At 39.0% G+C, this 21,932-nt stretch overlaps 1 protein-coding gene across 6 annotated transcripts in view; it reads right to left on the bottom strand.

Moving 5' to 3' along the window:
* Nucleotides 1-21,932, bottom strand: part of NFIB (nuclear factor I B) — a 228,270-nt gene that overhangs the window by 123,252 nt on the left and 83,086 nt on the right. The gene's annotated exons all lie outside the window — the stretch shown is intronic.

Genomic DNA, 21,932 nt, shown 5'->3' with positions numbered 1-21,932 from the left:
GTCCCAATTTTCCTGGCAGAAGCCTCCATTGAGCAGAGGCTGCTGATTGTGGTGAGTTTATGTTGTGGTTTGGTAATGTGCACAGACTGGGAGAAGGATGAGACCAGAAAACCCTTTTTTGCCCATGGCAGGCCACAAATTGAGGACTAAGTCGGTGCACTCAGTTGAGAGGCAAAGGGCCAGCTCAGCAGGAGCAGCTCAGCGCCGTGATAACATGTGAACCCCAGACACCCTGTTCAAAGCCACCACCCTCTTCATTCCCCACAAACCACCTAATCTCCCACCAAAGTCCTGAGACTTCACCACAGGATCAAGTAATTCCCCCTGTAAGCCACATCTCGCAAATAACAGTCTGATCTCTCCCCCTGTGCCATTCTCCCCACGGATGTTAACTACAGTCTTAGCTGTACTTAACCAGGGTTTAGGGTCTGATGGTTCTTCTACTGATACAATATGGCGGCATCAGAAGGGCCAGTTTCCATGGCCACCTGAAAGAGATCTACCCACACCACTCTCACCACGTCCTCCTCCTCAGGTTAACGAGACTTACAGAAAGAGTACAAGCTCAAAATATGTCTTTGCTTTGCTTTGGGTGGGTAGTTACAACCCAGAGCACAGAATTATCAAACTCACAAGGTCAAGTACCATGGTGCCTCAATTTGAAATCACGGCCAGCAGCACCTGGTGTTCAAAATCAAGGTTGAAAGAGTATTTCCCATTCCCCAAATAGCTTTTACCCACTGCCCCCAACGTTACTTTGAATCATCTTTCATATTTTATTTTCATTTTTTAATCTTATTTTAATGACCTCAAGGTATGCCATTTTTAAAACTCGAGGCAAGTTCTGGTTCGTCCATAAGAAAATAAACCACTTGGTGTTAAATTCAATGGCTGTTTGGGTTTTCATTTCAATTGGCACCCCTTCCTTCTAACATCAAGGTTAAATTGTCAAAGAAAGAAATAAGCTACGCTTATTTCTAAATTTGCTAAATCAAGAAAATTGAATTATTCTCATTTCTACTAGAGGCAAAATCATAGATGACTTTATGTCTCAGACATGTTAGCATGAATTAAGATTTATAGTTATTCATTCTAACTTACTCAAATCCATAAAACAGACATGGCCTAAACTTTCATTTTCCTGCTTGCAAATGTAATATACTCATTCTCTTGGTAGTGTTTCTTACCAAAGGTGTTTTGGGTTTTTTTCTTTTAAATAACTCATCACAAATACTTTTTATAAATTAATATAAAATTTCCCCACTCCAATGACCATAATATATTAGAAATTATTTTGCCAAAAAACTGCCCTGGAAGGTTTTCCTCATCTTTAGGTATCTGGGGTAATTTTCACAAACTGAAGAAAAGACCAATATTCTTTTGAAGGTGCCTAGTATTCTATTTGGGGGAGAAAGTTCATACTTCAAAAGATGAAAAATATTCATCTTTTTTCAAATAGCTACAGCATTAAATTTTTCTAGACCTACTGATTCATTCAGTCTATTTTTAAATTAAGTTTCAATAGGATACGATTTCTGCCCTTATTCCCTCCTTGCAATACTCTACCTCTAGGGAGGTAGGGAGAGAATGTCGGAGATAAAAGAACAATAAAACTGTATAAAAATAAAAGTGCTTTCTGATAACTGACATGTCAGAACAGAGTAAACAGGAAAAAAACATTTTAATGCTGCCTATTCATATATGGCTTTCCCACATGATCTACACCAAATTATGTTACCTCTGTTTTAGGAAGAATCAATAGATCATAGACCCCCTTTTTTTTTTTAATATAAATAATGAGAAAATACTGCAGATTATGACAAGGTTACTCACCCAGAAGTTTTCTTTAAATAGTCATTTTTACCACTTGCTTAAGAATGTTCACTTCATCATTGAATAATTATTCATGTCAAATACTAAGCTGGAATTTCTTTAAACAAAGTCCATGTTAGTGCACTGCTGATAACTTTTGATTTGGGGGGAAAAAGGATGAAAATTGATCAGCAAATGCAATGACGAGTCCTGACAAAGACCCAACATTTATTAGAAGGCAACTGCTTGAGAACGTGGCTTTAATTGTGCATACATATTTTTATTCATTAAGATGAATAACCAATAAAATCCCACGCTATGGTGTCCCAGCCTTATAACACATTAATAAAGTATCTTAAAGGTTTTGGCAGGGGGCCAGCACAGTCCATTAACTCTTTGCAAGTTGTAAAAAGAAGTAAAGTCATTTCAGTCTGTTTTGTGGTTATGAATGAAACAGCAGGCAGCCTGTATGGAAACGTCACTTTGGATATGGTATTGGTAATGGATGCTTTGCTGCTCAATCAGAACAGTGTGGGGAGAAGTGAATGCACCCTACACACCCCTGGCCCTGATGCACTGCAAAGCTAATCTAGTTAAAAGTGGAGGGAAAAGGGCAGAGGACTCCAGGTTCGGAAGATCTGTTTATTTTGCTAATACGCTGTCACACTGCATCTGGGTAAACCTGCCTGCGGTGAAACCCAAAATTATAGAATACTTTTAAAAGTGACAAGGACTGCTTTTCTCTGATTATTCTTTTTCCCAATAAAACCTGCCTACTTGGACATCCACTTGGTGCAATCTACACTGTAAGTTAGCAAAAGGTCTTCTAGTTAATGGAAGAGGCAGAATTCTGCCTTGTAACTCTTTGTTTTGTGCACTTGAATTAAGTCGTACAAATCACTGCAACAATTGGTAGCTTCGTGTTTGTCTCTGACTTTGCCTAGCGGTTTAAATTGGAGTGTGATACTTCTCCCTAAAGCTTTGCAGGGCCATCTGTTCTCATTTTTTTGTGACACTACAAACATTTTCCTTTGGAAAAAGGATTCAGTATTTTGCTTCCTTTTCAGAATGAAGAACGGAAAACTTGAATGAAACTAAATATAGAGAAAGGCATGCAAGTTGTACAAGTAAAGCGGCAAATGTAGAGGGCATTTAAAACAGTTTTCTTCTGGTTAAGTTCTCTACCCCTCCATCTGCTCCAGGATAAGAACAAAAGCTCCTATTTTTTCTTAAAAAAATGTTTTTTTTTAATTCCAAAAAAATAACTTGAAATGTTTACAAGATTGAAAAATGAACTTAAAAAGAGATTAAAACCCATTAGTTTGAGAATACCAAAAATTCAGAATAGCTTTACAAATTGTTTTTGGCATTTCGGTGAAGAAAATACTAAAATACAAGCATGCGCGCATGCACACACGCATGTGCACACGCACACACACACACAGAGTCTCCTTTAATCCCCAACCAAATATGAATAGCATCATTAGTCAGTTACTTCTGATTGTTAAAACCACAAATTGGCTGTAATGATCTGTCACTTCATATGAGGCCAAAAAATAAAATTTCAAGCAGAAGAGGTAATTACAATAAGTACAGTAGAAAACATCATTCATTATTTTAATTTTGTTCTGTTTAAATTTTCTCTAGGAAAAAAACAGAAAGAGTATTTTTAACTTTCAAATGTAAATGTTATTGAATGAGTCCTAAAAAAAAAATACCACTTCAAATTTCATTTATTCAGAGTCAGTTTTAATATGTATCAAGATAGCGATGTATCTTGTACATTGCAGGTTTTCCAGGAAGTTACTATGTAATTCATTTCTGACTAAGTAAAACTAAAGGAAATCCTAGTTAACAGGTTAAAATTGTATTGAAATTGTACATCTGTATGTACATGATTATCTCTGTTTAGACTAAAAACCAGTTACTTAATTATTCCCTAAAGTTTAGAGTATTAGTTACACACATGTATTTCTACCATGTTGGGAATCACTCCAAGCTGGGAAAGATCTAGGCTAAAACTACAGTCTTCCACTTAAAAACAAGATTGCCCTTAGCTTGATGCCCATGAGGTTATATTTTAAAATATGTATTATGGGTGTTTAACAGTAATTTTACCTGCACTAATTTTTTCAACCTAGAATTAGGATTAAAACAAAAGCTGCATTCAAAAAACAACCTAAATATCAGAGATTAATGGATCTGGGAGGTTACTTAATAGAAATACACTTGATTTCCTAGAGCGATAGTATGAAACGACACAGAATGTACAGAAGCAGAAAATTGGGCTATATAGATTGGGTCTACAGTGGTTAACTTATAAAGTAAAATAAAATCGTCTTAGTGACTTTAAAATGACAATACTATAAAAAGTAGTACAAATAGAGAAAAGCTTTGACTACCCCACTGTCTACCTTTAAAAAATACTAGGATAGTTACTCAAGGCAAGGACAAAACAAACTGTAATTTGAGTCCAGAAGACAAGAATCCAGAGGCAGGAGTAAAGAAGGTAAAGGGAGCAGGTGCTGAGGGTGAGGACAAGAGGTGTGCTTGTTTAACACAGAGACAGTCACCACCCTGTACAATTGCCCCCATGGTCTCTCCACCTCCCACACGTCCGCAGCCGGGGGAGGTCCCTCCAGCCCAAGCCTCTCCTGGACCCTACAGTGAAATCTGAGTTGAACCATATGGTGCTTTGCTATTAAAAATGATGAAGTTGTGACAACGATTTTATACTTAAAGGAAAGAAAGCATACACTTTAGAAAGATCTTCGCCATTAATAATAGACATTTAAAGGTTAAAACATTTACAGAATTGTCTCTCAATTAACCAGAACATTCACATCAAAGGAATAAACCACTGGGTTTTGTCGATGGCTACAATTTAGAGCTGGTATTAAATGGAATCTTGCCTTAGAGTTAATGCAAATAAAGTGGTACTTCTTAAAGAATAAGTGTCACCTGTAGACATAGGCGGGCTTTCCTTACAAAGGAACCGTTCTCACACCAAAGAGATACAAATTAATAAAATCCCAGAGAGAATCGAGCCTACAGCTATGAGGAACTTCAATGACCTGCTTAAATGAGCAAATCAAAAGACTCATATTAATAACCAGTACACTTATATTTAATTGATGAGAGCAAAACTACTGCAATTCATTTTAAGGTATGATGAGTCAAATAAACCACTCATTGATTTAATTTTACTTAGAAATTACTCATGCACTTTTGTTGCTGTTCTGGAAGGTAATATAAATAATTATATACTCATTTAATTTTTAAACTGAATCATTAAAATGTAAAATATTAAAGTAGACTGCAACTCACAATGCATTGGTTAAGGATCTCTACTAAAATAAGAATTAAGAAAAAGTTAGAAGGGAACTACCTACCTAAGGCAAGATTCAATCCAATTTATAGGACTGGAAATTTCAAATTAGAAATTTCCATATTAAGTCTGAATGGGTTTCTTACTGAGTAACAATGTAAATAATTGAGGAAATCATCTCAAAAGTTTTATAATTCTTCTGAACAAAAACGCAATTCTAAAAAGTCTACATTTATGATACTGCCCATAATATATGTTTAGTAAATGTTTGCTAGATAAATGGACTTATATTTAAACTATGTGATAAAAATAATATCACTCACATTTATAATGCTTTACAACCTACAAAACACTTTCACATAAGCTACCTTATCCTAACAACGGTGTTAGCCAGGTACTATTAACCCCATTTCATAGATAAGGAAATTAAGGCTCAAAGGGATCGAATGTTTTGCCCAAGGTCATAGCGCTAGTAAATTCACTGCTTAGAGAATAATTAGCTTAAGTTTAGAGAAATCACTTCCTTCTTCCCCATTCCAGTCTCAGAGACACACAAACATAATATGCAGTCACATGTGAAATATACAAGCAAAAGTTACATATCCATCATTGCACATATTACATTATTTGCCTATTTCCAAATGTACTTTTGTGGGCACTGTTTTGGAAAGGTAATATAATTACATCTTCCTTTCAGAAATGCTCTGATAAGCCTCTCAATGCCTAGGAAGTTCGCACAGCAGAAAGACTGAGCATAGTCAGGAGACTCGTGTCTTAATTGTCACCCACTGCTCAGTTAATCTTTGATAAGTTACTTATTCACTGGGGCCCTCAGGTTCAACATTACGATAAACACTTTCTAAGTCTCTCCTGTCATCCACTCTCCACAGCAGTGCTCCCCCAGCTTTAACATACCTAAGAATCACCTAGAAAGCTTGTTCTAATGAGTTTCTGGCTCATCCTCAGAGATCTGACTTAACAGGTCAGAATGGGGCCCATGACTCCACATTGCTAAGAAGCTCACAAGTGATACTGATGCTGCTGGTTTGACAACCACCCTTTGAGAATCCCCGCTCCACATGAACCCAAGAAGCACTTCAGGAAATGGAAACGCGACCATGCTACCCTCCTGAGGCCTTCAGTGGTTTCCCCCACAGCCTGAACATAAAGTCCAAAGTACCTGCTGGGTAACAGTTCCTGGGCATGCTGCTCTCCACCCAGACGGGTCCCTTAGGGTCCCTCCCAGGGGTACCTCGTCCAGGATGCCTTGCCCAACATCCCAGACTGCTCATCTGAGTTTCATGCCCCTCCACTGTGTCTGGTAAGGAGGTGCAGTTCCCTCTACCCTAACACTTAAAGAGCAGGAACCATGACCTCTCTTGTCTCTGTTTCCCACGCCTTGGAGGTAGTTTTGTAACTATCCCCCGCTTCTATCCCTCAACATTTAAGGGTGAGTGTTCCCTTCATCTCACACCCTTTCATTTAACACCCTGATGCCACCTTCAGGCTACACATCAGCTATCAAACGTTTCCACTGTTTCTAGCAGAGCCTTCTCTCTGCTTCCCTGTGTTACTCCCCACTCCTCCTCCCCCACTGCCAACGCCTCTTCTTTCAGAAGTGACAAAGATCAGGAAAACCCACAGAGGGCAGTTCACTCAGCTGAACACATCTCTGTGTAAGGCACCAGCTCCCCCTCCTCCACTGGCCTGCTCCACTACTCAGGGGCCCTGCGTGTGGTCAAGGACCTCCAGGTACACTGGGCTGGCTGCAGGTCCCCGACCCGCACTGTCACTTGATACGATGCTCTGCCATCACTGTCCTGAAATTCTTAACTTTTGAACAGGAGGCTCCACACATTACATAGCCAGTCCCGGAGGCACATCACGGAGCTGGGGACACCTCCCATGACCACTGACCACTGTGACCAGGGCTGCTTCAATGGGTACCACTGCCAGTACCTTAACAGAAAAATCCCCCATGAAACTGAAGAAATCCAGGCTAAAAGTCTTCCTCTAGGAACTGCTCAGACCTCCTAATTTTAGATTTTTAAAAAATGATGTTACTGATTTTACCCTCCTTTTTATACCAGGACTGGTGCTCACGACTCTTAATCCTGGCAGGCAGCGTTACTGAACTTGATAGTCTGTGACTTTGTACTCTCTCCCTGTTTTGATTCTCCGCTTCTATCTCCTTGGTCCTGGTGGTCTCTCCCATTTGAAATGTATTCTTACTTCACTGAATATGGAAGTCCTGCTGAGAGCGGCTTATTCAGCAACGCAGTGAACACGGGCGGGAGGCAGGCGCTGTGAAGATGGCCATCCTGTGTCATTTCAGCTGGAAAAGCTCTTACTACTTAACAGATGTACAGACACACCTATGCTTATATGGCTATTCTGAAAATCTGGAGACGGAAGAAATTTAGGAATGAGTGTAGGGCTGAGAGAGAAACAAAAGGAAGGAGGACACTGGCTTTTCATTTTCCCCCGTACGTGGTACTTAATGATTTTCTGTAAATGTAGTACAATTAATTTTTTAAAGTAAATGGCTGGGTAAAAAAATAACTTATGTCAAGCTCATTAGTGGGACACCACGTAGAGCAAGAGATAGAAAAATAATGGCTAAAGCAGTCTTTACTTCATCTCCGAAGACACCAACCTTCACAAAGGTTGCTATAGTCTCGCTGGCCATATTTGCAACAGAAAAAAGAACACACAAAAATACTTAAAACAAGGAGCTTGACAAATGTGATCTCTGGTGTACATTTAATGGTGTTAAGTGAAAAATAGAAGTGACAGCATTGAACACCTGCGCGTAGTAGTTGGAAGGCTTTTTTTTTACGAATGAATGACTATTAAAAGTTAACTAATAAATAAGGAAAGATTTGGGTATGTGGAGGTGAAAAATGTCAGAAAGCCAAATGTGTATAAAGATTTACTGACCTGAGAATTTGTGCTTATTCTAAATTTAGAATGCATCCTGATGCAACCGTAAAGAACGTAAAAAGTGCATCGGCAGAAAGTCGTAAGAAAAAGAATTAGAAACTATTACTTTAAAAATTATCAGATAAACGACAAGGATTATTCTCAAGAGTCAGATAAAGGCACACCATTTGTTAACAGTGGTTCTCTCTGCATGATGTACTGAGACTCTGTCTATCGTCTGATGGTCTGAATATTACTACAAAGGGCAATTACTATTCTTGTTAAAGCAAAATTTAATAAAGAATTCTCAACCTGCTTGTCCATTTATTTGCTTTGCAACTTGGAGAAATGGCCTGACACCTCAGAGTCCCCTTAGTCATCTTGTAAAAGGCAAACAGCAATCTCTTACAAGCAGGACTATAGTGAGAATTAACTGAGACACTTCATGGAAATTCCCAGCACCATGCCTCGTTCATGGTGAGTGAGCCACAAAAAGTAGGTATGACCAATCACTTTCAGTAATGACAATAAAGCTGGTACATTTTCAATTCTACTGGACACAGAAGAACTCGAATCTAGTCAAATATAATGTTTGATGTGAAGAAGTAACAAATGAGTCTTGTTCAGAAAAGACAGGGTGGTAAAAGCTAGCCAAGAAACAGACTGCCTCTGGTCAATAATTTTTGTTTTTGCATTTTTTCCAAAATAATTTAAACAGAAATAAAATAGAATACCTAAGTCATTTTAAATTAATAATCATTTGCAAAAAATACAAACTGACAAGGAAGCTGGGCTTTATGCCACAGGGAAGGTGTGCACTGATGTGGAGGCTGTTAGTTTATTGAGTCACTGTGCTGACCTCAGACAGTCCCTGTGAAGATGGGGCAGAAACTAAGGAAGTGCAGGGAGGAGAAAGACCAGAAGCAGGATTCAAGTGGGTCCTGCCAAGGTTTGTCTGGACCCATGGGTAAGAATGAAGGCTGTGTGTGTGTGTGTGTGTGTGTGTGTGTGTGTGTTACGTGTGTGCAAAGAAAGTTGACTAGCAGGTAAGCTTCCACAAAAAAGTGTAAACTGCAGAAGACAGATACTACGTCCTCCAAAGAATTCACATCACCCTGGTCACACCACCAAGGTCAGGTCTACCTAGCAGTCACTTCAATTCCATCATCCTCATGTGACACTAAGGACTAGGCTGTATTTGCCAAAACTGCTTTTAGAGTCATGCTACAGGAAAAAAAAAATAAGTATGCTTTTCCAGTAAAGTCTGTATCAGACATACCCGCAAAGAAAAGTCATTTATTTCACAAGGAATATTCTGGCCTATGTATAGGACGCGGTGCTTTCCATCGAAAATTAGAACAACTATCCCCATCTGTCTTCTACAATACTGCCAGAGTGGCATTAGTAAATTATGAATAAAATTTGGAAAGTGCTGTTAGGCAGAACTTAATAAAATTAAGTGGAAGATATGTGAAATGATTTAATATTTGGATTCGTAAGTCATATTCCTTGTATTGGGCTGGCCATTTTGAACAATTGACTCATGACAATCAAAGGACGAAGAGTAGCAGGTTCCAAACCTTCTGGGCAATAACTTTTCCCAGGTTACGCCTTTTACATACATTATATACAGCCCACGTGAATTCCTGTTTAAAACAAACAGAATCTCAATTAGATGGTCTTACAAATTATTTGTGGAGTGGGCATGAGCAACCAAAAATGAGATAAAAATTATCTAAGTATTTAATAATGCTGGGAGATAGAAAAAAGACACAAACTAAGCAAACTTTAAATTTACATTATTTTGGAAGACTCGCCAAATCCTGCTCTCACTGGCCATATTGCTAATTATTTCATTTAGGATAGAACTTCACCATCCTACTTGTTTAACTATTTATTGATATGCCACTTCATTCCCCAAAAGATTTGAGTACACTTACAAAACACACACACACACACACACACACACACATACACACCCCACTGAGATAAAACAGATAGGAGATTCATTCTGAGTGACGGGAAATCAGGGTAAGAAAATAAAACGCATATGGTCAGAGAGGGGCACAAAAAATGGAAGCGTTTAGATCCTGCTACTTGGCCAGTAAACTGTACTTTCTGAAGCAGACTCAGTTTCTTCTGTGTCTGCTGAGAGTTCCTCTGTTGCTCTGTGGATCTAATGGCATTTTTAAGAAGAAGGCAAGGATTGCTGAGCCTACCAAGGGAATAAGAATAATGAGGTGTGAGCTACAAGGCAGCATTTGGAAGGCATACATTTTTCCCAGAGGAAAAAAACTGAAGGAAAAGGCCAGTTGTCCAGGAAATAGAGACAAACACGATCACCATATTCGAGCCAGATACAAAATCAGATGATAATATTTTTGAAAAATTCAAAATTGTTTTGTTTCCATGATACACTCAAGAGTCTGACTCCAAGTAACAACCTCCAAGCCCTGTTTCTGTCTTCAGCGTTTTCTTGAACTACCGTAAGTGTTTTTCCTCAAGCAGCACCTGATAAAACCCAGATTTCACCCACTGGCATTCTATCCAAGCCAACATAGCTTTAATAAGGCTCCTGAAAAAGATTTTTCGTTTATTAATGTGAGACCATGAAGGTCCTGGGCAAGCCAGAAAGAGGTATTACAGAACCCCAAGTCGGGCCCCTGGCCACCTGGGAGGCCAGCGACTACCCACGTCACTCAGCTGGTCTACAGAGTTCCCTTTATTTCCGATGTTTGATTTTGGTATTTAGTTTATCGGGGAGTTTACCAAAGGCCAAAACAGGCTGTTACTACTGCCCAGAATGGTCAAGGGTTTGGCATCTGAAATGTACTGCCCCTTTCTTCCCATGAGCTCAAAGTGGACATGGATTTATTTAAATATATTGGCCTTGGTCATAGTCGATGCCTTGATTTCTAGCAGCCCTCAGTCTTGTAAGTTCAGGTCATTTCAGTTATTGATCCACCCTTCTTCCGACCACTGCCATCATCAAAAGACACTTATTAAGTAAGTACATGTTTGTTTATGTTGCTCTTGGAGGCACCACATAGACTGATTTCTAAAGAAACACTTCCTGCCCTCTAGGGAACCTAAAACCATTCCTCTCTTAGTCTCCTACCAGCTTTAACTGGAGACCATTAAATTACTGCCTCAGCCTCCAACTGCAAAAACATTTCTTAAGTGCTCGTCCTTCACTAAAGGGTGGCTAATGAAACTCATGTACATAACCTAATTTGCTAGAAATTTTGATTGTTTTAGCCTTTCTTCTCCCCTAAAATATTGCATCCTATGGAGTTTGGTATATCCTCTGACTACTTCCTCTCGGCCACGTTCAAAGGTTTTTTTGGATTTTTAAAAAATGTGGTGTATTTAGTACTACCAACATGTTAAACAAGAACAGGAAACCTAAGATGCAAACAAATAATGATATTATCTATTATCCTCACAGTAATTATTACTATTTATTATCTATATACTAATCTAGGTTACTAGACAGATAGAGCTATATTATCTTCAGAGAAATTTTCATGTAGAGTCATCTTGTGGCACTAGGTTAAAAAAAAAAAGTGAGCTGAAAAGATCCTTCCAAATAAGATGTAATTTAGGGTTACAATGTCAAAACTGTAAACCTAAAATTAAACCTACTAACTATTTTGGTTTGCAGACTCATTTACTCAAAATTACAAACAACTCTCCATTTGTCGCAAGAGAACTAATTCAAGCCAGGATTTTGTTCACTCACGTGTTATTCCTGCTTTCTATGTGTTTTACAGAGGAGGCATTTTTGCTGGGGTTTGTTTTGTTGTGTTTCTTTTACTAAATGGTGAGTAATGTTACAGAGATACATGTAACTGCCTACGAACACTCCAGGGTAGAATTCAGGAAGAAATCTTGAGTAAATAACGCTACATCTGATGAGATTTAAGAAACTCAGGGCTCTTCAGATGACAGAAAAACAGCATGTTTGTGTTTACACAGTGGGACTGAAGCTATGGTGAATAAAGCGATATATCAAACATTCTCCTGAAAGCCAATGTCTTGACTCATTATGTTAGAATCTGCCCTGTGACTCTGAAAGTCAAGGTGCCATGCCTGGGAACGAGAGTGACTCCCCGTGAGAGGATGGCTCTGCACCCAAGCTCCTTCTCCATCTCCAGCCCTGGGAGAGCATCAAAGCAGCCGCCTTCGTCCGTGGTAAACAGTAATCTCGCATACCATGCCTTCTTCATACTGAGCCAAGGAATTCCCTCCCAGCAGCCTGTGGTCTGATGGGCTCATCCGCCTCCTTTCCAGGTGGGGAGAAGGCAAAGCCAGGGGACAACATCCCCTGAAATCTCTCCACCAAGGATTACCAGACACCTGTTCTAAAACTTTACCTCATTAATTATTACTGATAATAATGACCATGTAGATCCTGTGCAAAGTCTTATGCCACAAAGAGAACACAGCTCTTTCTAATTAGTACATGCATCATAAACAAGGTAAAGGCACCTCTCTGAAGCGGTCGTAAAGCCCTTTTTTGTGGTTCACCAGCTCAGAGAGAAATGCTTTGATTCCGTTTCCTGGACTGGAGTAGGGGAAAGACTGAGCATTCTCAGATATTGTACAAGGGTGTTAAGAGGTGGGCTGTTCTGTACAAGGGGTCCTCCTTTCTACTAGACCTAGAGGTGAGGCGCCCTGCCTGGGAACCCCACTTTCCTCCTGCTGTCACTCTGGATCCTGGACCCACAGCAGCCTTGCCAGTGGGTCCCAGCCGACAGCTCTCACATCTCTGTCTGCCCATCACCCCCATGTCCTCAGCACTAACAAACTTCACCCCTCCCCACACTTCCTCCTCTTCCTCCTGCGCCTCTCCCAGCTCTTTACTCCTCCCTAAGGAACCCTCATTTCCCTTTCAGAAAACCTCCTTCATCAAAGCTTAACTCTTACTTCCTGCCTATCTCATCACTGAAATTCAGCCCTGTCCGGATGAGTTTCCACCACCCGGAGCTTCTGCTCTTCATCCAGACAGATCTAGCCCTGCTCTTCCCCCCTCCCCCCACCACAAACACACACCCATCCCTGTCTTCCTTCCTGGCCCTCTCTGTCCCTCCCAAGGAGAGTTTTCTGCTCTCAACTAGGTTTTTTCCTGTCCACCAGCCTATTTCCCTTCCTCCCACGTCCGTGAGCTTCTCTAGGACTACAGTTCACAGCGAGTTACTAAACATTCTATCCCCAGGTAAAGCCAAACGCTGACACATCGGGAATCCTTCTGCCCTCCTGACCCAAGCTTCTGGTCGATATTTTCACGTTTCACTTGAAATCCAGAATCCTCTCCCTTGGTACCTGGCTACTGTCCTGTATTTCAAAGTGAAAGACTTCTCTTAGCTTGAAAGGTTAACCCCCCCATCTAAATCCCAAAGTCTGAAGTCTCCTATTCTTCGAATATTATTACAAATAGGTGTTATACATTCAGTACTGATTATATGCTATGTACCATGCCCAACATGCGTGATTACACAACCCTATCAGGTATGAACAGATTAGGTTGAATCATATGAGATTTCAGATATTCAACTGGTTTTGACCTAAATTGTTATTGTGTATTTATATGTGCAAAATTATTAGCCCCATTTTATAGTAGGAAAAACTGAGGCCCAGGGAGACAACATAACTTCCCCAATGTCCCACAGCTCAAATACCTAAGACCTTGAAGCTCACAGCCACTATACCACATGGCCTCTGGAGTGTCTCTTACCCCCTAATTTGGCAGAGCTGGTCCTGTCTGCAGACCTTTATTTAAGCAATTCTTATTTTCTCTCCATTACTTCCTTTAACAGCCAGACTAAGACCCACTTTCTCCCCTGAAGTTTTCTTTGCAAATCCCAAACCAGGCTAATCCCAGTGTCCCTTGACTCCATGAGCTCAATCTCATGAGCTGCCCTGTCTCATGCTCTCTACCACCCTACTCATTCTTTACCAATGACTTGTTTCTTCTCAAACTAAACTACATACTTGGCAAGGCTAAGAAAGTCTAGTAGGTATGCCACTTCCCCTCTCTGAGGCACTGTTTTCTCATTTATAAAATGAAGGTATTAGAAAGGTCCAGCAATCCTCAAATTTGCTTCTAGATTAAACAATAAAGCGGAAATAATAAGTTAAATTTAAAAGTGAAATGCCAGTACATAAAACAGACCAAGGCTACACTGATTCAGAGGGGGAGACCGCCTACTTCGTGCCACCCATAATCTCTCCCTCCGTAAACACCAGTGAACACAACCTTGGCTTGAAGCTGGATGGAGCAAGTTGTCAAGTCCTTTTGCTCCCTGAGCCCCTATTTCCAATGCCCTGAAGTCTTTCTCAAACTGAACGGTACTAAATCGGTACTAAACAGTACATGATCAGTACTAAAGCCCTTTTGGTATTGCGAAGACTTCTTCCCTTGTCAACTGCTTCCAGTCCTTCCTTTTCCCCAAACACTTCCTCCATCCCACTACCATTAACTTTCTAGAACACTGCTTGGGATATGCTAACTCTCTTGCTCAGACACCTGTAGCAGCTCCCTACTACCTACTGCAGAAGGCAGCATTCTAAGATGGTCCCTAAAATGTCCTGCCGTCTGGTCTATGTGCTCTGCATAGTCTCCTGGACTGTGAATGTGACTGGATTTTTAACCCCATGATTAGATTATGTTATATGACACAGCTGACCTTAAATTAGGGCAGTGATCCAGGTGAACCTGATCTAATCACATGAGCTCTTTAAAAGCAGAGTATTTTCTCTGGCTGGTCTCAGAAGGTAAGTCAGAGAGAGTCAAAGCACGAGAAGGAATTAATGTGCCATTGCTGGGTTGAAAATGGAGAGGGCCACATGGTAAGGGATGGGTACAGCCCCCTGACAGCCAGCAAAGAAATAGGGATCTTCAATGTCCGACCACAAGAAGCAAAATTCCACCAAAAGCAAGAATGAGCTTGAAAACAGATTTCTCCCCAGAGCCTCCAGATGAGAACTTGCCCCAGCAGACTCCTTGATTTCAGTCTTACAATAGCACAGAGAATGCAGCCACACTGTTCTGGACTTCTGATCAACAAGACATCATACTAATAAACTGGTGTTGCTTTAAATCACTAAATTGATGGTAATATGTTAGACAGCATAAGAAACATATACACCTACTAAATAAAGCCACTCCATAGGGCGTTCAGGGTCCTCAAGGGTCATTTCCCAAATTCCAGGCTCACTTCCTCTGACGCTAAGTCTTGTACTTCCAGCCCCAGGGACCTGGACCACTGTGCCTTTGCCCTTGCTACCTCCCCCGACAAGTCTGTTCTTCTCTTTATCCACGGAGCTTAAGAACCCTCATTCCACACAGACCGGATCAAATGCCATTTCTGTCCTAGAACTTCCCCTAGCCTTTGGATTCAGCATTAATCCATTTCTCCTTTCTGCTGCTCCCTCAGAATGTTACTACAGCTCTGTTTTGTGAGTTACACAGCAAAACAGAGGCTCAGAGAGGTTAGGCACTATGTCCAGATCACAGAGCAGGGAAGTGATGACAAAAATCTTAGTCTATCCTGACAGAAGCCAGGCTGCACGCTGGGCACAGTGAGCAGCACAGCGGATCACAGAGCTGATCTGCTCTAATCAAGGCCTCCACTTACTGATTAAGTGACTCTGTTAGATTACAGCTCAAACTCGTGATACAAATTAGCTTCTACATTGTGTTGTTTTCCTGAATTGCAGCCTATTTGCAACAATTTTCCCATGCACTATTCCTACTCATAGTTCCCATTAGAAACACCTGTAGGTATGAACGCTGCTAAAAATTAGCATTCCAGAGGTTTTTTTTTTTTTTAATTTTAGGGCATTTGCCTATGAAATATAACCATTCATTATTTAATAATTACACTGACCTCTTTTATATTTCAAACTCCATTCCTGTGTGCAATTCGATGGTAGAGAGAAATCAAAAAGTAAAATTTTGAAAAAGTATGTTTTACTGCCATGTTTAAATTAAAGGAAAATAAAGGAGGGAGATGTGTTAAAGGAACAGGTTAGAACCAATCTAATTTCAATGGAATGCAAACGCAGAAAAATCTTCCTATGGGCTCTAGCTCAATTCCTCTACACCTACCTCTGATAAGGAAATGGAAGTCCTGTGATTGACAGAGAAGAGCAGTATTAGGAATCCACCTGGTCTCACAGGCTCTGACATTGGCTTCCTTCCCAGCCACTTTGCATCCTATCAGCCCCTCAGTTACACCCCAGTTGGTCAAGAAGCCACTGATGGGTGATCTATGTATCTTGTAGGATTTTGTCCCTCAAGCAAATAGGCTTCTACTTGACCCACACACAATCTAAAACAACCTTCAAAGACATAAGCTCATAATAAGATAAAACAGAAAAAAGCCCCTCCTCAAATCCAGTCTCTTCCCTTATTGTATTTTCTGAACCATAAACAATATTTAAGAGCTTTCTGGCCTACCCAGAAAGCCACATTCAAATAAGCATAAAGTGGAGAACAAGTCCTAGGCTACAAAAACTACACTACATTGAACAATTAGATGCCAACAAACTGGACAACCTAGAAAAGATGGATAATTATTAGAAACATAAAACTTACCAAGACTGAATCAGGAAGAAACAGAAAATCTAAACAGACCGGGGAGATTAAATCAGCCATCAGAAATCTGCCAATGAAGAAATGCCCAAACCAGATAGATTCACTGGTGAATTTTACCAAACATTTAAAGAAGAATGAGCACCAATCCTTCTTAGACTCTCTCAAAAATTTAAAGAGGAAGAAACACTCTCAAACTCTTTTTACGAGACCAGCATTATCCTAGTACAAAAACCAGAAAAGGATGTTACTAGCAAATAAAACTACTGGTCAATATCTTTGATGAATATAGATGCAAAAATTCTCGATAAAATACTAGCAAACCAAATTCAGCAGCACATCTAAAAAAAAAATAAAATAAACTCATAGAAAAAGAGATCAAACTTGTGGTTACCAGACACGGAAGGTGGGAAGAAAGGGACCTGGAGGCAGGTGGTCAAAAGGTACAAACTTCCAGTTATAAGATAAATAAGTACAAGGGATGCAATGTACAGCATGATAATTATATCTAACACAGTTGTATGATATATAGAAAAGTTGTTAAGAAAGTAAATCTTAAGAGTTCTCAACACGAGGATTTTTTCCTTTCTTTTCTTTTCATTTTATCTATATGAGAAGATGGATGTTAGCAGAACTTATTATGGTAATCCTTTCATAATATAAATCAAACCATCATGCTGTATCCCTTAAACTTATACAGTGATGTATGTCAATTATTTCTCAGTAAAACTGGGCTGGGGAGGGGAGCAGAAACTCCACCAGCATTTGCTGAGACCTCTGTTCCACTGATACTACAGTTACTTTTTACCATCCATGTCATAGTTCTGTATGAAGACCCTATTTCCCTAGTCATGGAAAACTATGATCTCATCGCTAAAAATAAACAGCAAAGAACCAAAGAGAATAATTGAAGTTGAAAGTGTCCTGAACAAAAAATTAAGTTTTATATGATCTCAGTTTAATCATGTGCTCTGTCTTGTTCACTTCCAGAATTATATATTTTCCAATATCATGTTTTCTTTCCTGCTAATGTAGGTATATAGTTTCTTTCCTTCAAGGATATTAAGTGGTTTTTGAATATGAACTGTAGTTTTGTTTTTTTGAATGCATTTGATTTGGATATCCAGGAATTCAAATCCTAAAGAATGTTACGAAAAATTAAATAAATATAAATGCTCTTCTTAAGAGGCCAGTGATTTTCTGGTACTGGATTCACCCTTATACTATATTCTTCCTCAAGCACAGAGCACTTTATATGATGTATTTGAAAGCAATAAAGTGAACTTGGGATGGAACAAAGTGATGGATTGTGTCTGGGGTTTTTGTGGTTTAATGGCTTTGGGTTTATAAGGAAATTTTGTTTTATGAAAACAACATGAAAAGACCATCATTATTTATGATAGTAAAGTCTAATGTAAAAAGAATAATGTTTTCTATCTTAATAAGCTTAATTTTGCTTAAAGGCAGATCTGGCTCTACTGAGTTCTAAGGATTCACTCCCAAATTTGCTAGAATCCTCTAAGAAAAGGTCCAAAAAGTATTTGGAAACACAAAACAGAATATTTAAAGGTTCAGGCCAATATATTTGTTTATAATGAATTTTTCTTTTACATTGATTGTACATAATATTTGGTCACTGTGATGAAATATGTGTTAGTTTCCTTTTGAATGGATCTGATTTTAATAAAATTGATTAAAGTATGACTAAGAACACTGATTGGGTAAATTTTTTAACACTAGTTCAGAAGATTCAATTATTTGTTTGCTCTCACTGTTTAATATACATTAACGAAATAATTAATTGAGAAGCTGTGTAGTCTACATTTTAAAGAACCTTATTATTTCTTTCTAAAGTCATTTAATGATGATAATTTGGCTCTGTAATGAAAGTTGAAAATATTAATTCATTGAGAGATGAATCATCTTCCTTTCAGTAAGCTAATAAACAATATTTGAAGAACATTTTTGGTCAAAATCTATTCAGTAACATTATGCTGTACACCAGAAATTAATATATTATAACTGACTATACTTCAAATAAATTTTTTAAAAAAGGATGTATTGTAAACCATGGGGAATATAGCCAATATTTTCTAATGACTGTAAATGGAAAGTAACCTTTACAAATTGTATAAAAATAAAAAATTTTTAAATAAATAAATTTGAAAAGAAAAAAAAAAAAACCCAAAACAAAAATTAACATGACCTTTATTAATGAAAGCATATATTTTACAAATTATGCCAGATAATTGCTAATAACATTTTGATAAGCATTGAACTAATATATAGCTAAAGACATCTTGGAAATGAACAATTAGAGTTACTCAGATAATTCTGTCTTTGCCATGGACTAAAAATTAAAATTGACTTCTTGTTCAGATTTCAAATGGTTTCCTAACTTACAAACTCAGTGTGTGTGAAATCCTTCCTAAAGATGCCCAGAAAACTACTACCATTTTAAAAGCTTACTGATCAGTTCCAAGGTCTCTGCCTCTTACACCACTGCCTGTTGGATCACCAGTTTCCTAGTAAAACGTTGCGGTCAGACTGGGATATTCTTGTGGACAGAGCCTACGCTTTTTACTCCTAGAGGTTAGTATAAGTTATAAAATATTAGTAGGTGCTCACAAACCATTTACTCAATGAACAAAAAACAGTTGATGAATTGTTTAATCAATGAAGAATTAGAAAACATTGTTCCGGAGTGTCCCTCTTTAAACTTGAAATGTGTTATAACGTGTACTTGAGGAAAAAAGCAGAGCTGCTTTGGATTTTCAAGAACTGGATATTTTCCCTGAACCTAAGTCATAGGAATATGGTCATGGAAACAGTGTTAATAGTAACAGTACTCTGTGAATTACTTGTAATCACTTTTAAAAAAATATTTACTTCCTCCAATGCTGTTTAGTTGTTGATGAGAAGAGCCCCCATTTGAGACGTCATTGATAAGCAAGCATTTTACAAGCAGCCTCACAAAAGCTGGCATTAATTCTCAGTGCAACCTGTCAAGGTGGATCCTGGTATCATCAGCCCCACCTTACAGCTGAGGAAAAGAGAGGCCTCAAGAGATTCAATCTCCTGCCCGAGTTGCTGCTCCTGGTGAGCTGCAGAGGGGCCTCCGCGTCCATCCACTGAACTACAGCATCTCTCAGTAATTTGAATTTAATTTCACAGATTCTCCTTCTGCAAGGATATTTAAACATAATACTTTTTAAAGACAAAATTTCATTTTTAACTCATTTTGAATAATTCATTTACTCTTCTTTTAATCAGATTTCTCATCCAACTTTGTATTTCTATATACCTTTTTAAATACATATAGGAACAGTAGAAATAACTTTAAATATACTGTGTTGAAACTGACTTTTAAAAAATAATTATATAGGAAGAGAAACATACACATCAAAGGCAGACTATCTGAATGAACCTTATTTTTCTTAGTAGCGTTCCTATGTCTTAATCAAATAATCTTTTACTTGCGCCCATGTAATAAAACCTACTTATTACTCCCACTACACACTCAAATTTAGTGGTCAAAATAGCAAACATTTCATTGTTCATCTAATATTTCTGAGGTATGTCAATTACATATAAATTCAAACTGCTTCTAAATTAGCATATGCTTAGTTTTAGAAATGTTCCGGTGAAAATCTTCTTTTCTGGCCAGGCTTTACCACTACACAAGAAAGGATCTTACGGTTTGCCATCCTCAGCCCATCTAGGGTCTCTTTGTGACTGTGTTTCAAGCTTATTAGAGTTCATCACTAACGTGGCTTCTCTTCCAGTTGACCCAAACCAAAACCAGTTCAATGTCACGTTCCTGGTGACTCAACAGGAAATAGACACATACCAAAAGATCTTATATTTGGGAGATCCTAGAAATTAGTTTTCTTTTGACTTCTTTTAAATCTTTTTAGGTGGCAACTTTTATTACTATCATGATTAGGTAAGCTACTTACCTATAAAAAGGTTTTGGTGAGATTTATTTAAAAAAAAAAAATCCTAGGAAGAGACAGAACCACTTAAACTCCATTAGAAAAGAAGTATTCTAAATATCACAGGAAAACAGAACACACAGGATTGAATTTCATATACTTTCTGCACGCACACACAGGGAATCCCCAACTGCCGAAGGAATGAACTCCGAAGGCTCGTTGGGGAGTCAGTGGTCCGGAACTCACACTGAAATCCCCTACCGAAACGGCATCACACAGGGTGACTAGGTTTTCATACCAGCCCACAAAGCCCAATTCAACCCTGAATTCCACTCAACTATCCTACCAATAGTACCGACATGAAATCTGAGTCGAGGGAAGCTGGCTTGGGGACTCATGTCAAAATGGAGAGCAAGACTTTACGCAGTAAATTCATTCATTCAACAGACGTGAACTGAGTACCAAGAAACTACAGAGTGTCTGTTTTACACATTCTAATTCAGGAATTAAACAGACCTGATGCTTAAGTATAAACGGGAGAAAAATAATGCCCTAAAAGAAATAAGATAGGTAAAGTTCCTGGCCCACAGAAGATTAACTAATTTTAGTTCTCTTCCTTCTTCCCCAAGGGATAAGACAGAAAAGGGAGACTTAGCTTTCTCTGTGTAAATTCTTCAAGTCAGGCTTACCTTCCAAACCTCCTTCTCTCCCTGTTGGCGCTCCCATCTCCCTGACCCCCAGCCTCCCAGGTTCTGTGCTCTCTGCAGCCACGTTAGACTTCCCACTGTTCCAGGCCCTTCTGAAAGCATCACCTCTCAAGTCAACCTTGTCCCCATTCCTGCAGCCACTAATGTCCACCAGATGCTAAAAGAAAAGCAGATGATATGAATTTAAAACAACTGCTCTCAGTAACTGACATTTATTTTTTAAGAAAAAGCCTGTTGATTCCAATGAATTTCTAATTAGTGTCACGTTTCAGACAGTGCAAGAGGGAGGTAAAGGAATTCAGGCAGAGCATAACTGGAAGATGTCTGGGGACAGGGAGACAGCCATTCCTTTCCTCACTTGTTCACTCAGCATCTTGGAGTGCCTTTGGGGACAGACCCACGACAGAGGGACGAAGTCTGATCATGTCTCACAGAGCTTAGACTTCCTCGGGGGAGGCAGAACTTGCCCAGGCTTGATGCATGTTTCCTAACAGGCATAATAAATATTTGTTGAACAGAGTGAAGTGAATGCTATGGAGACTCATGGAGTTCTCTGGCAACACACCCTACAGGGGGCTCACGTGGCTTGAAATGTCCAGAAAGACTTCCCTGTTGGAACCCTCTCCTAG

Source organism: Camelus ferus, chromosome 4 (genome assembly GCF_009834535.1).
Source record: "Camelus ferus isolate YT-003-E chromosome 4, BCGSAC_Cfer_1.0, whole genome shotgun sequence".
Lineage (NCBI taxonomy): Eukaryota > Metazoa > Chordata > Mammalia > Artiodactyla > Camelidae > Camelus > Camelus ferus.
This window is presented reverse-complemented; position numbering and strand designations above follow the sequence as displayed.